General features: G+C 44.8%; 1 protein-coding gene across 1 annotated transcript in view; it reads left to right on the plus strand.

Moving 5' to 3' along the window:
• Positions 1–501: 501 nt before the first annotated feature.
• Positions 502–15,527, plus strand: part of NDST2 (N-deacetylase and N-sulfotransferase 2) — a 131,103-nt gene continuing 116,077 nt past the window's right edge. Inside the window, exons 1-3 of the mRNA XM_058810167.1 lie at positions 502–628; positions 1,486–1,573; positions 1,672–1,802. The gene's annotated coding sequence lies outside the window, so the exon portion shown is untranslated. The remainder of the gene's footprint in view (positions 629–1,485; positions 1,574–1,671; positions 1,803–15,527) is intronic.

Below are 15,527 nucleotides of genomic sequence, written 5' to 3' on the forward strand. Positions count from 1 at the left end.
GTCATGGTGCGGGGACACATCCCCTATCCATCGCAGTCACTGCTGTCATGGTGCGGGGACACATCCCTTATCCATCGCAGCCACTGCTGTCATGGTGCGGGGACACATCCCCTATCCATCGCAGCCACTGCTGTCATGGTGCGGGGACACATCCCTTATCCATCGCAGTCACTGCTGTCATTTTGCGGGGCACACATCTCCTTTTGGCACTGGCTGCAGCAAAGGAGCTCTAGCCAGCGTGCGGGCCCCATTTGGCAGGCCTGGCTGGCCTCCGTTCCCCTGAGCTCTTCCCAGGTGTGTCTGGGAAGTGGCAAAGGGGAGGGGGTGGCTTTGCCTTATCGCTGAAAGCGAGTTCATTGTGCTTAATCCCCTTTAACTGCAGCAATTACCCAGTAAATAGGTGTCAGCTGGTGCTGCTTAGAGAGATGATTACTTTTGCTGCCTGATGAAACAGGAGGAAAAAAAAATCGTCCTTAGCGTTTAAAGGGAGAAGGTAAGAGTTTTATAGTTCGTTTTACTGGGACTAAAGGCAATCTGCTCGTGCCCAGAAGAAATGGCTCCTGCTATTTCGGGAGCAAAGAGACGTTCTGCTCTCATTTCTGACATAGGAGGCAGGAGCATTCATCAGGTAAGATTTCTCCTGAAGCAGGCAATCCTGTCTTGATGATCTTTGAAGATATATAGCAATATGAGCCGATAAGCACTAGGAAGGTACTCATAAAATTAGTGGTGATATCCCATGTTTTTAGGAACTCTTTTAACTAGGATAAGAGTAATTTAAACACTTGCTGAAAGCGAAATAGTCAGACTAACAGGTCAAGAATATTTAGTGTAGCATACATATGGGGCCTCTTTTATGTCTTATGTTTTAGCTGACAGGAGGGATTAGGAATGATACTTCCCTGTATTGTAATAGCTCCAGTATTGAGCTAGCAAACAGGGATAGTCCCAGAACCTTACTTCCCACTCTGCTATAGCTGTTTAAAATCTGTTCATCCTATTAGATCAAGTTTTGCTATCTTCCTACCAAAGATGAGTGTCTGAACATGTTTTTTTTCAGTTCCCTTCCAATTTATGCACATGCATAATTGTATACACAGGTAGATTACTCTGTGGGAGACTTGTAATTGATGATAGCTTTTATTTATGCCCGGGTAGATTTGCTTTTAAACTAGGATTTCTCTGCTCTCACTTGCTGGGCTAGTGGCACAGAGGCCTGGCAAAATGCTCCTGTGCTTATAGTATCTGTGAGATGTGGGGAGAGTATGAGCAGAATTGGACCCTGAATGTCAATATCCTTTCAATTTTACTATGAAAATTGTTACCTCTTATTTATGGGTAATTGATAACGTAGAAAACCAAACAGAGCAGTTTACTAATGACTGGATTTGTGATCTGGTTTTGGGTTTGCTATGGCTTTGCAGGGTGACTGCAGATAAGCCAGGTATGTGCTCTGTGCTTCAGCTTTCCCATTTGTCCATGCAGATAAGCCTGACCTCAGTAGAACTGCTGTAAGAGACTGATGAACAGTGCTGCAGAGAAGCTAAGGTGGTCTTGCTGCTGCACATCACAGGTGATTTTTTTTTTGCCTGAGAATTTGAAAGGTTTGGGACTGCAGATTAATGCACCTGGAATGCTTGTTTATTTGGGTTTGGTATACATTTATTTAAGGGTAGAGAAAGGTGATCCTTTGGGGGCACTTAAAGCAGTTTGAGTGGAGGATTATGAATTTTTCCCTTGAGATCCTTGATGCCTGAGAACTCCTCACCTGCCAGAACTCCTCACCACCTCTTTGCCTGCTGGTAAGGAATAGGAATTTACTGGTTGGTGTGTGGTGCTCTAAAGAATTTTAAGCCAATTCTTATGTACTTAACAAGTATTAGAAAACAAAAATGCATATGTTTGTGGTTTTTAAGGCAGACTGGCTACAAGGAAAGGATGGATATAATTAAGTTAATAAAATCTCATTCTGAAGGTTTCTTGTGCTATAGGAGGGTCCTCTGAAGCACTAGCGGATGAGGGAGAGGGAAAGGTGGCTGTACCTAATTTGTTACAATTTATATAATTTAACCATAATTATCTATGAATGGATGGGCAGGATGACATTTATTCACAGAAAACCATTTTGCTAATGCATCATACGACTGCATGTTGGCAGACTTGGGTTTTGGCCAGTACTTGCAATGAAATACTGTCTCATCATGGTTTATTTCTCCTTCATGCTTCTGTGGGAAAGAGTAGTGCTCATACCAACAGAGGACAGCCTGCAGAAATGGCACCAGGGCTCTGCTTCAGAGGCTTGTTTACATTGGAACGTGCTATAGGTTACATCAGAGTCAGAGCAGTGCCACTGCCGTCTGGTTGTTCCTGCTCCAGAAAGCGTTTGTTTGTTTCTTTCTTGCTACATGTCTAGTTCAAAATAAACTGAAAAAAAATACTTATACAAAAAAGGATATGTTCTATTTAAAGTGCCATTTGAAATTCATTGCTTTAGATTTAGCATATTTTTCTTGTATAAAAAAGGCCTAAACTTGGTATAGATAGTCTTAAATGGTTTTAAGAATTGTAAACAGACTTCAGTCTTGTTAATTTCAAAAAGTATTAATGCTGAAATTGTTTTATATATGGTAAGTTAGCAAGTTTTAACACCTTCTAATCTGTTATAATATCAGTAAAAATCTTCCATCCCTATTACAAAGACTATATTGAACCTCAACAGAAACAGCAAGACATTTAATCTTCTACTTCAACTTTCCCTTTGGGAAGAAACAGGCCTGAGCCATTAAATGGAATATCCAGGCAAAGATGGTTTATGTGACCTTAAGAAAGAGAAATTGCTTCAGTGAAGTGCAATGTTACCAGCGATAGCACATGCTGAGTGAGGTAGGCACAGAGCAATATGATAAGCTGGAAGATGGGAATCATAAAGCCAAGCACTGAGGGTGGTTTGGAGTGTGAGGAAGAGAGTGGAGATGCAAGATGGGGTTGGAGGTGTCTTGCAGGTGAGTAGAGGAAGTACGTGTGAGGTAGCTAGAAAGGCAGTGAGGAGAGTGGGATGGAGAGTTGTTTTGTGGTGAAATGAGAAGGAAAGCAGGTGGATTCTGTGCCGGTGGTTTGAGGAGGGGTTTGGAGAGATGGGGCAAAAATTGGGGTAGTTTCTTCCATGGCACATTTAGCTAGAATTTTAAGCTGATACTCTTCTGCCTGTATAGCAAACTATAGTGTACAACATACCCTCCTGTCACTGATTTCCCTCCCTTGCTGTAACTGAGATAGGTTAGACTGAGGAAGAAATTTATTTTTTTTTTAACCAGACTATCAAATTGTATTTTGAAATGGTAAATCCCATTTCACAGAATGTAGTACTGGATGATAAATGCTGCAAGCACATGACACAAAGTTCTGAGCTGCCACATAGTGCATAGTCCCTCTGTTGGCTCAGATTTGATCAGCTGTTTTGAAAAGTGCAAGGTCTGTGGTAGACTGGGCATCACCTGTTGCTGCCACGCTAGCTTTGGGACGGCTGCAGGCGGGGGATGATATTAATCTGATGTGAGCACTGTGGCACTTGTTTGGGTTAACTCAACAGAATGCAATCACGTGTTAAATATGTGCTGCTGGGTATTTTGGCAGCATAGACCTGTGAGATGGGACTGCAGGTGGTGGGAGCAGCTGCCTCATCCACCTCTGCTGAGGTGGGGGTGCTGTCAGCCAGAGGCAGAACAGGCTTTTGAAGCATGCTAAGATATGATTGCTCATAGCTTTGTCTGTTTTTCTTCAGTTACTTGATTCACCTGCTAACATGGGTTTAACAGGCTTGCAGAAGTCTGATCAGTGCTTCAGGTGAAAATTGATAAGCTGAAGATTAAAAATCCTCTATAAATGTGTCCATAAACCACGATTTTTGAGCTTTTCAAACTTTTTAATAGAGGAGCATGTTCCTGTACAGCAAATCTACATATTGCATTGCTTTTTGGAGGGTTTTCTGAGAGTTATTCACAAGATGCCAGCAATCCTCTGACAGCAGGATGGGAAGCAGTACTTTGCCAACATGAGGCCTTATTCCCTGAGCACCTGCTTTCCCTTTGCTTTCCCTTTTCTTCCGTCGCTTTTGACTGCTCCAGGTCCCAGTCCTGTTAACCTGTCCCACATGTTCTCTCTCTGCGGCGCGGTGGGTTCTTTCTCCAGAGCTGATCCAAAAGCAGGACCGTGTCATAGCACTCCCGGACTGCTGTCCACTCGTCCAGCCTCCCCTGAGAATAAATGTTTCTGTGATGTGGCTTCATATCCCATTCTGGCTTCCTACTACAATTTCCTCCACCGCTTTAGCGCAGCAAATTGCACCGTGCGTGTTTGTGTTTCTCGGGAGGCTGCTGCCGGCGATGCCACAGCAGCGGCAATCCCTACCTGCTGCTTTCCTGGGCATCCCACCCGGGAGCGCTGCCGGGCAGCCCCGGGGCCACGGCGGCACCGCCGGTGCCCGCGGCCGCGGGGAAGCCCCGGCCACGTGTTGGAGCGCGGGGCGCGGCCGGGCCGCGGGACCCCGGCCCGAGCGCAGCCCGGCGCTGAGGCGGGCGGGGCCCCGCGCCCCTCCCTCGCTCCGTCCCTCCCTCCCCGCGGAAGATGGCGGCCGGGCGGCGCGGCGGCGGCGGCTCCCCCAGCGGCCGGACGGACGCGCAGCGCCCCGGAGCCGGCGGGCCGCGACCGGCCTGAGCGCTGCTCGCGGCGCCGGGGGACGCCCGTCCGCTCTCCCTCCGGGACCCGTGCCCTGCCCGCCCGGCGGGGCCTCCTTGCGGCAGGTGAGGTGGAGGAGGAGGGCAGCGCGGTGGCGGCGGCCCGGCCCGCTCCGGCTCGGAGGGCGGTGGGGCTGAGCGAGCGGGGCCGGGGGAAGTTGTGCCGGCCGGGGGCGATGGTCACGGGTGCGGGCGGTCTGTGAGGGGCGGCCGGAGCGTGGGAGGAGGCGGGGGGGCCGGCCCGGGCCGGGCGGTGCGGAGGGCGCTGCCCCCCGCCCTGGAGCCACCTGTGCGGCCGGGGGACCCCGCCGGGAGCCCACTCCGGGGGACCCGTGCCCCAGCGCTGTGCTCCGTTGCCGGCCGTGCCCGGGGCCGAAGGTTTCGCAGCCTTTCACGGCTGCTTTTGTCGTGTCGGGTGCTGGGCCCCCGACGCGCGGCTGGGATTGGCACCCCTGCCCCATCGCGGCTGCCGCCCCTCGGAGCCCCCGTGCTCCGGCCGCCGGCGGGGAGCGGGGTCCTGGGCTGGAGCTGCGCTCCCGGCCTCGCTCCAGCTTTGTTTACCCCGCGGCGTCGCGCTGCAGGCGCCGAGGCTGCGGAGTACGGCGGGACCGGCGCCCGAGTAGTCGGCGTGCACCGGGTCAGGGGATGCTCTGTCCCCGTGGCGAGGCTGTGGCTGCACTGCCCGTGCTGCACACGCTGCTCTCGGGGGGCTGCGCTCAGAGCAGGCCAGCCGCGGGCGCAGTTGTGGTATTATAAAGACACAACAAAAATTACATAGAGAAAGCTAATGGAACGTGAGAAATCGCTCCTGTAGTATTTCCCATCATATTTTAGTTGTTAAAACATTTTGACAGAGGTAAAATGATACATAAAAGCATGAGACATCCCTGTTTGCTTATGCAAGAGTGAGTAAAGAGTGTTGCCTGAATTAGAAGTGAGCAAATGTCACACCTCTGAATTCAGCCACAAGTTAAGCTACTCCACACTGGGATCCTTTGTGACCAATTTTGCCAAGGAAGTATTCAGAGTTGTTAATAGTATGTGCATTTCTCATTAGGAAATGTAACTTTGTCCTTTGTGGCAGAGGTAAACTAGAAACTTCTGATGAATTGTTCAGGTTATGTGCAGTCAATTATCTGTGGTAATTGGGCTGAGAAATTTTGGATGATGGCGGTATAGGGGGCGTGTTGTACAAAAACACCCCAAGAGCCAGAAAAAATTAGAAGCTTAGCATCAAACCAAGAGTTCATTGGCCTGGGTACCTACACGTGCTGACATTGCCCATGTGAGCTGGCTCAGCACCTGGACAGTGATCCCAAAGCCAAGCCCTCTAGAATTGCACAAAGACACGTGGGGTGCTCCATCCACAGTGGGTTTGTGCAGTATTTCTTCATTGGGCTTCTCAGTGCAGCTGTTTTCATGGCACTGAGATCACTGATCTGCTGACAGAATGGACAAAGAAAAGCATTTTAGTTTGTTCTTCACCCTGCACAAAAGTGATTGTGATGTGTTGAGATTGTTGGTTCCAAAACCAGCCAGACTCCAGTAGATCAGTTTTGAGCCAGTGGAAAATCTGTGTGCTTAAGTCTGGCAACCAGCATAAAATGGTCTAAAAACTTTCTCCTGTCAGCAGCTGTGAACAAGTACATATCTCTTACAGTTATTATCTTGTTCAGTAGCTGCTTCTTAAATTTTTCTTCCTTATCCCAAATTCCTCTCTTTGTTCTTCCCTTTTAGTTTTTGCTCTCCCCTAAGCACATGGTAGTGTTTTCCTTGCTGCTTCTTGAGCATGGTTTTGTAATGGGCCTTCTCTTCCTCTGTTTCAGTATTTGTTCATTCTTTGTAAAACTGTGGTTTTGCATGTATATATGAACTATGAAGAACTGGGATTTTCAAAAAAAAGCTCAGAATGAGCTGTGAGCAAGGACACAGAGCAGGAGTAGTGGTACATGTGTCCATATTAAATTTTTTGCTCCAGTTGCAAAAATTACTTTTGCTTTTGGTATGGGTTCTCAGACTGGATGTCAGAATGGAGAGTGAGGGGCAATCTGGCAGCAAAATGAGATTATGATACAGAAAAATTGAGAGTCAGTGTTTTGAGGTATGGCGTAATATGAGCAATTGTTTATCAGGATGTGAGCATGTGCCTGGGCAAGCTGGGTCTCCCAGCAGCATCTAGCAGTGCGGTGATGGTGGGATCTGCTGCATGGATTTTGGATAAACTTTCACTGTTGTGCCTAACCTTCAGTCTGATCTGCATCAGAATTCATGTAGGGGCCTGGTAAAAATAGCTTGAGCCTACTTTTGTATTTACTTTTGTAATTCTATGGGGGTCTTTGGTGTTTTTTTTGTTGTAACGGGGGAAGGGGAAATAATGAAATGCAGCTAAGATTTTGATGTGCCCTGAACCACATCCTATCTCCCCATCACTGAGCCTTGTTTCAGAGGACTGAATGACTGTCTCAGATCTCTCTGTGGTGTATCTGCAGTATGTGGGGATTGTCTGAGCAGAGCTGCACAGATAAGATAATCCATTTCATTTTAATTGGCAGAGTTGTTTACACATGATCTCTTGCTCATTTTCCTCTTTTAAAAGAATGCATATCCATCCCTGATTATAGCTCAGGTCAAAATCCCTCAGCACACATAGCAAATCTCCTTTAATTGGTCTCATTTAGCTCTCATAAGGTTGTGTTTTAATTCTCGCTCTTCTGAATCCTTTTCCCCAATCTGTAATGTAATTTATTACAGGATATTTTATAGACAGGGGAGCAGCCTCTGGCTGTCAGCAGCCTTTGCAGTGTATCAAATTTCCAGCTCAACAGGCAGCTGCAGTGGAGTTTGTGGGTGTAAGGCAGCGATGCTGCAGCAGCAGCACACAGGCAGTCAGTGGTGGTGGCACTGGGCATGAGAGCAGGGTTTGTCCTGGATTCTGGAGATAATTGGGATGAATACTCCTGCTTGCTCTCTCTGCTTCTCTAGTTTTATTCTTGCCTTGCTGATGCAGGGGTCTTTGAGTTCAATTTTTTTCTTTCTAGCTGTCTTTCCAATCACTTTGTTTCGAGGCAAACACATCCAAGTTGCTGCTGTTTTCTGATGACAGGCTTTGAGCAGTGCAGGGATGGTGAAAGGCAGGTACTGGAAGTGCATTTTTAGATGGGCCAAAGCAACATTAGCTGTCTTTAGAAAATCCCCTGTGACTTTGCTGAGCACCGTTGCTTTGGTTAATTGAACATAATGCGCAGAGGTGAAGCTGTGTATTTCATTATGCCTGTGCTGAGCACTTCACCTCTGGCCTGTAGCAGCGCAGTCTGCAGGCACCCTGCGCTGTGCAGCTCCTGCCTGATCGCTGCCTCTTCTGGCATCAGCTCTGAAAGGCTCAAAGTCTGGCTTTTTTCTTTTTTGAGCTCTACCCTCTGCTTTTACACTGGCAATTTCCCCACTACAGTAAAATCTGAAGGGACCATGTGCCTCTGCTTCAGCTGCTGGAGATGGCAGACTGCGTTGTGCATCAGTGAAGGTGCAGACAGACTTTTTGCTTTGCTGATCCTGCTCTGGAAGCAGGAATCTCCAGTAGAGCTGTGGAGCACAGTTATAGCTTAAATCACCACTGAAAGATTTAGTGGAGTGGACAGATCAGAGCCCTACCTGTTCTTCCTGCATAATGATTTTTGAAGGTCTTTGTCCTCTGACAGTTGCTGTTTGGGGACTGTTTTTCAATATAGACCCTTATCCTGAAAGGAAATTATATAGATCACTAGACTCAATCCATATGTGCTCTGTTAAAAAATGCAGTAGAACTCTCTAGACATGAGTGATGAATTAATCTTCTGATGGAGGAAGATACCCTCCATCACATTCTTGCCTGCTCTAATATTTTTTAGTAAGCTAACTGATTTATCAGTGAATGTGAGGGATTTGGTAAGATTGTAAGTGCAGTTTGGATCTTCTCAAAATATTTGTGGCTTATGCTGGGCAGTATAACAAGATCTGTTTTCACAGAAGTGGGATTTGCTATTTGCTTGTTTTCTAAAGCTGCCCAAACTCTTCAAACAAGGAGAAGGGATGGGAGCATGCTCTCTCTCTCTAGACTCAGCCTGTTTTTGAATTTGTCAAGGAAAATAAAAAAAAAGAAAAAGGACAGCTTCATGCAGCACTTGCTTATGTAGTAGCAACACCAAGAAGGTGTTTGGAAATACCTGACTCTTCCAAATGTGTTTGTAGCTGTGTGTAACCACAGCCATTCTTCCTGCTGGGGTTGCAGATGTGGAGTATCAACAGTGCTTGCAGCTCTTCTCAGGCTGAAATGTTACCACCTTAACTTAGTCTGTGATAGTGCCCTCTTCTTTCTGTTAAGTGAACTTTATATTTGTCATTAAATACAAATTATGAAGTTATGCATTAAAAGTAACAGCAGTTAGAGACCAATGTTCATATTTTTTTCTCCAAAATCACAGGAGGTAGAAGAGGGAGAGATAGATTTTGTCCTTTGCTCAGTGTACAGGGCTTGTGCTGGTCCTAGTGCCGGTAATCCCTGTGCTTTGGGTGTCTCACTCTGCACTTAACATCTACAGCAATTTGTCACATTTAAGTGTGGAATGGAAGTGAGGGGCTGTGGGATACAGTTGTACTGCACTAGTACTGATCAGTTTTCTCTCAACACTGCAGTGCATTATTCTGAATTCTTTTTTTTTCCCCTTTAGAAATATCTCCATTAGTAGAAAAGATTGTCCAGGGCATTCTCAGGAAAGCCAGAGACAGCAGAGTCTGTCCCCTCCTCTCTTACCTCCCCATCCAGTACAGCCTCAAAGAGGAGGATGCCTCCTCAGGGAGGGTTTCCATGGTCAGGGAGAGAGCCGGTTATAAAGCTGCATGTGTTAGATGGTACACCAGCAAGCCATAGCCCTCTCCAGAGCCAGGGGTGACTGCTGATTTTATTTATTGATGTGTGTTTTTTCTCTATATTCAGTTGTTGGATTGGGAGCTGGGTTGGCATAACTGATGGAAGAGGGAAGGAGTAAAGAGGGACAGCAAAATGACAATTTTATCCCTACTTAATCGCTTTTTGCAGTCCTGGTCTGCCATCTGGTCAGTCTCTTTGAAAGCATACAACCCTGTCCTTACTCCTCCCTTTGTTTCTCCAGTCTCCTACATCCTTCAGTCCTGTGTCAGGAGCTCTCCAAGAATATTACACTCCTGAGTGGTTTGTGTTGTGTCAGGACCATTAGATTAGCTGATGGAGAAACTTGTTTTCCTTTGATTGTATTTAGTTTTATGGTTCCAGATGATTCCATTAGCCTAATATTTTATTGGTCTTTAAGCTTGTCTCTAATTAATGCTAATTTGCTTGGCAGTACTTCTGAAGTAAAATCAGAGCTTGCACGTGGGTTTTTAGAGCTCTTCAACAGATCTTAACTCTCACATTTTCAATCACTTTGGTATTAATTCCTCAAAGGAAACAGTGGAATGATAGGCCTTAGCTGTTCTACGTTGTGAGTAGTAGAGTTCAATTTAGAAGAGCAGAGAAACTTGAGATTTACTTCAGAAAGGTTAGAAGAACCACAGAACATTTACAAATGTCTATTTTTGTTTTAAGAACCTCTTACTGAATGACTTTGCTTGTGCCCTTCAGCCTTTACTGGTGCTTTAGAGTAAATGGAAAATTTTGTATCACAATGGGCTTTTAAAACAGTCAGATCTAGCTTCTCTTGGATGATGAGAGTTGGACTCATCTGATTACATGTGGAAATATAATATGTAAATACAGCTCAAGTGTCCACAACTGAGCTGGGCACTGTAAGTTCCCTTTATGTTAAGGGTATGTTTGGGCACTGTTCATTTCCAAATCTACCCTAAAGTAGATGTCCACATTTATTGAGGTGAATCACTTGCTGGAAGTTCTTTTTTGCTTTTCCACTGAATATATTAAAAACTGAGAGTGTCACTCCAGATGTCAGCAGGATAAGTATCTGAGCAGAAGCTGAGTTGAACACCTTCCAGAGTGACAACTAACTTGCTTGTTGTCCTGGACTGCTTTTTAGTGCAGCATTTTTAATATTGTCAGTATTAATTATGTAAATTTGCCTCTTCTGATCCTAACTACCTTTTCCATATTTAGAATGTTTTTTCTGTACGTTTATCTTTTTAAGCTAATGCTTACATGGGGATTCTGTGACACTCACACTTTATTCTGAAAGCTTTTGCAAGTGCTGACTGTTAGGGCTTGTTCTGCTGCTGTCGATTGTCTTTGCCCATGCCTCTGAGATGAAGTTGTTCAACAGCCAGGATTCCATTGTAAGTGGTAACCAGGACCTTACTGTGGTCCTGGACAGCCATCCTGTCCCTGAGAAATCAGACCAAATCATGGATGGGTCTTTGATTCAAAATCTAGCTGCAGAGACTGTAGTTGACTCTAAGTGAGGAGAATGTCAAAATGTCAGGTACAGCCCAGTGACTTTTTTCTGTCAAGAGAGCAGTTTCTGTGCTGCACAATCTGGGTTTTGCACTGCTGGAAGCTTAACCTTGACCAAATGGTGAGGTCAGGTTTGGAGTGGCCCAGCACAGTGGCACATAACAAGACTGAGATGAATAATGTAATTTCACAGCAAGTTGAATACCTCTTAATATTTAATGGCCCAAGATGAACAAGGAGCACAGCAAGACTGGGAACTCTTGTGCAGTTTATTAAAAGGCAGAAATTTCAGTGGAGAAAATTTTGGTGTTTTGTCTAACCCCTTAAAATACCATCATCTTGCATCTATCATCACCCATGTTTTGTTTGTGTTTCTTTTCTGGACATCACCTGTGTGTAGGTCAGTTTCAAGTAGAGAGATGTCTTTGAAGTGGTGTCCTTTGTCTCAGCAATGGAGCTACAGAACTGAAATCATCATCACCTAACTGCTGGAGAACTGCTTGTCCTCCATTTATTGAGGGCTGTAGAGGTATTAAAAAGAGCAGACAGAAACTAGTGTAGACATTGCATTGTTCAACACAGAGTGTCTGTGTGTGAGGGCTGCTGCAGCTCCCTGTTTCACCAGCTGTGTGAATCCACTTTCAGGAGAACTATGTGAACTATTGTAGTGTTAAACTTGCTTTTTCAGTGGGATAAGGTGGGATCCTGGCCCAGTCCAGCAGTTGTGAGGAGGCAGACTCATTTCAGCACTGAAGACTGGCATAAATTGTTGGTCTCCATGTCTGATCTATTGTTCAGAACAGCTCTGAAACATTCAGTTTTCCCTTGTCCCCCATTTTGGTTACAAATAATGTGTTTAATTTGTTACTTGTAATTTCATTATTTTTATTTTTAATTAGATGCTCTGGATTCAGAAGCTCAAAATGAATGTGCCTTACTTTTGGCTGAGTCATAATCATCTTCCTCATAAGCAGAGATCTGTCACTGTCTCCTGATTTAGTTTTGTCTGGAGACTTCTATCCATATCCTTCCTTTATGTTCCTTTTTCTGATCTGGTCCTTTTCCTGATCCTGTTGTTGGATGTGAATGAGCCTACTTTCCTGAGTCAAGGCTACCATGAAAGCTGCTGTTATCATGTGCTCACATCTAGATTTAGTATCCTGGAACTGTGCGTGGAACAGGGTGTGTTTCCATGGCCCAAGTCCACATAAACATATAAACACAAAGCTTTCTGTAGGAAAACTTGCTTTGCCTCAAACAAAATATTGATGTTTGCCTTTCCCAGCATTACTTATAAATACAAATTCCTCACTAACCACACGCGATGCTGCAGTGCCTGTGGTGGCAGGCAGAGCTTGAAAGTTCTTTTTGGTCTTGCACTGTGTATGTGGGCAGGTTAAGAGCAAACTGGTGTTCAGGGATTGTCATAATTGCAGTTGGTGCTGAATGTAAGGTTTCTCTGGGGTTGTTCACTCTTGCATGCAGTAGAGCTATGGTATAATTATTTCTGTGTTAGTCTTAGCATTTTCCTGTTGCTGAATGAAAACAGGGTGAGGATGCCCTTTGAACACACTCCTCTTGGTTGCATTTAAACTGATACTGCTGCTGAGGAAAGCAGTCCAATCCTGTAGTGGTGCTTCTCTGTATTGGTGCAAGAACTCGGCAAGGAGGATCAGGAAATTCATGTGGAAATTAAAATAACAGAACAAAACAAACCTCTTTTTGCTATGATATCATTCTCCAGAAGGGAAATGTTGCTGTAAGAAACCCAGTCAGGCTCAAATGCTCTTGCAGGGGCACAGCACAGAGTACCTTGAGGATAAGATGAACTGATGGCATGCCAGGGCAGCTGTCTTTAGGGGAGAGGAGTGACCACCTAAAGACATGCCAGATGGTCACTTCAGTACAGTTTCACATGGTGTAAGCTGAAGAGCAGTCTTGTGCTTCTTCTCTCTGCATCAGTCCTGCAAAGTTTTTAAATCTAGGTTAGCCTTAATTAACAGTGGTCATGGGAAACTCTGTACCAAACAGCAGGATAAGAGCCAAGCTGCATGCTGCAGTCCTTCATTGCTGCCTGTTCTTCTCCACCTCTAATTGGACACTGGATTAATTTTTATATCACTGATTTCTTGTAAGGGGTAAGATTGAAGAAGTAATAGCAATAGTAGTTTCTGATGAAAATGGGTCCTGAGGAAGAGCAAAGTAGTCTTTTTGGCCAAGGTGCAGACGAGCACTGAGTTCACATGTTCTGCACTTTTTTTTTTTTTTTTTTTTGCATCTACTCCAAGACTTCCCAGCCTCTCTGATGAGCAGTGCTGTATTATCTTTATGGTCCTGTGCAATTTACCAGAACAACATGACATGTTATGTCAGAAAACTAGTTATGTTTCTATGGAATTAATCTTGGGCTTGGTTTTTTCCATATTTTGTTGGGGAAAAAAAAAACCCAACCAAAAACAAACAAAGAAAAAACCAAGCAAAACAATAGCAGTGTTTCTGTGTTTTCCTCCACAGTTTTTTCTAGCACCCTTGCACAGACAGTTTGTCCCATGACACTGTTCTGGACAGATCTTTGAGGACTGAAATTGTTGGGAGTGCTCAGGCCCCTTCCCCTTCCTGAAATTGTATCTTCCTGAAATGCATCCTGTGCAAGGGTGAAGATCAGCTCCAGGCAGTGCTGGGAGACAGGGCAGTGGAAACTGATCCAGTGTCTGCATGGAAGCCAGACTTTTCTTGAAGGGTATGTCTGTAAACTCTTTGGTCTTAAAGTATACTGAGTACTTCTAAAAATGAAGAAAGAATAAAAATACAGTCAAACATGTCTTCATACAGCTCTAGGGCGTAAACCACAAATGCAAGATTCTGATTTTCCCTGTCATTAGGCTTTATCTGGAGAGAGCATTTGGTGGGGATACAGATGTGATTTGATTTTCATGAGTTAGTGATTTAGAAACCTCATGTTTGATCTTCTGGGATGGGATGGGCAACACTGAGCTTGAGAGTGAGTGTTGAGCGTGCTGCTCGTTTTGTTCTGTGTTCACAACTCTTTGGCTCTGGTGTTACACAGTCTCTGCTAGCTGCTCTCTGCTGGGACACTCAAACTTTTCCTGGGGCTCTGTGGAGTTCCATCCTCATTTGCAGTCATGACCTTTAACCGCGGGTGTCTTCCAGTGGAGCTGTGAAACTGCTGACAGAGCTGGGGAAGTGGTTGCAATGCCTGTGAGCACAAATGCCAGGACTTTCATGGTAGCCAGAATAACGTGAGGGAGCTCTCAGCCAAATGAAGTATTGAAACCTTTTATGCACAGACATCAGGATATAACACTCGTCTTAAAATTTCAATTTCATAAAATTAATTATCCTTAGGTAATACTTTTTAGAAAATCTTACCTAGCTTGATTCCATCTGTCTTGAAGGAAAAGAAAGGAAATGCAGGAAGAAATGTGGATTGGCAGGGTTTTTTCATGTAAAGGTATGGGCACAAGCTTGCTACTGCAGGGAAATTCATCCTGTGAATGTGAGGAGACTTCTTATCCCTCTTTTCTGCTTGGAAGGTTGGCTTCACTGAGACTGCAGAAATCAGTGTGGAATACGGGAAAAAAAGAGGAATGAGCTTTGACTAATACTGATCTGAATCTAACTTTGAGTTGGTAATACTGGTGCAGAGCATTCTTTGTCCTATCACTGTCACCCAAGATCATCTTAAACTGTGATGAGAAAGTGTCACACAAAAATTCTTAGAAATGTTGGTTAATTATTATTGGGTTTGGAAATGACAAATTCTAGGAAGCAGTCCTTGAGAGCAGTGAGTGCAATACTTTTTCCCCTGTTACAGTTGCTCAGATATATTGTCTCTCTCTTGGGGAGCAAGTCATACAATGCATTTTTTTGGCTTGGTAAGCTTCTTGCATGAGGTCAGCATTCCCATTACACTGCTAACCCAGCATAGTCATGCTTTAAATGTACTAGCTGCAGAGGTTGTACATGACTACTGACTTTTTTGAGTGGTACAATATTAAATATTCAGCTTGAGGTCTTTTATTCATTGGCAGTGCCAAGTGCTGTAAAAATTCTGTGCCTGTATAACGTGGCTCGTATTTGGCATAACTAATCACTGCTAGGGTTTAAAACCTTTGTGTATAGTGCATCTGGGAGCAGGTAGCTGTAAGACTGGGCAGAGGAATCCCCTTACTTTTCCTTCTTCAGTAAAAGCTCTTTCTTAATATAAAGGTCCAGTTGCTGCTATTTCTTGTATAATGTGCAAAGCACAGCAGTATGTGGGCAGCAAACTAATGCAAAGTGTTCTCCTGTCTAGTGTTTCATTGTTCTTTCTGCCTGAGGCTTTGCAACCTTGGTCTTTTTTAGTTAAAATCTTTAAACAA

Source organism: Ammospiza caudacuta, chromosome 9, assembly GCF_027887145.1.
Source record: "Ammospiza caudacuta isolate bAmmCau1 chromosome 9, bAmmCau1.pri, whole genome shotgun sequence".
NCBI lineage: Eukaryota > Metazoa > Chordata > Aves > Passeriformes > Passerellidae > Ammospiza > Ammospiza caudacuta.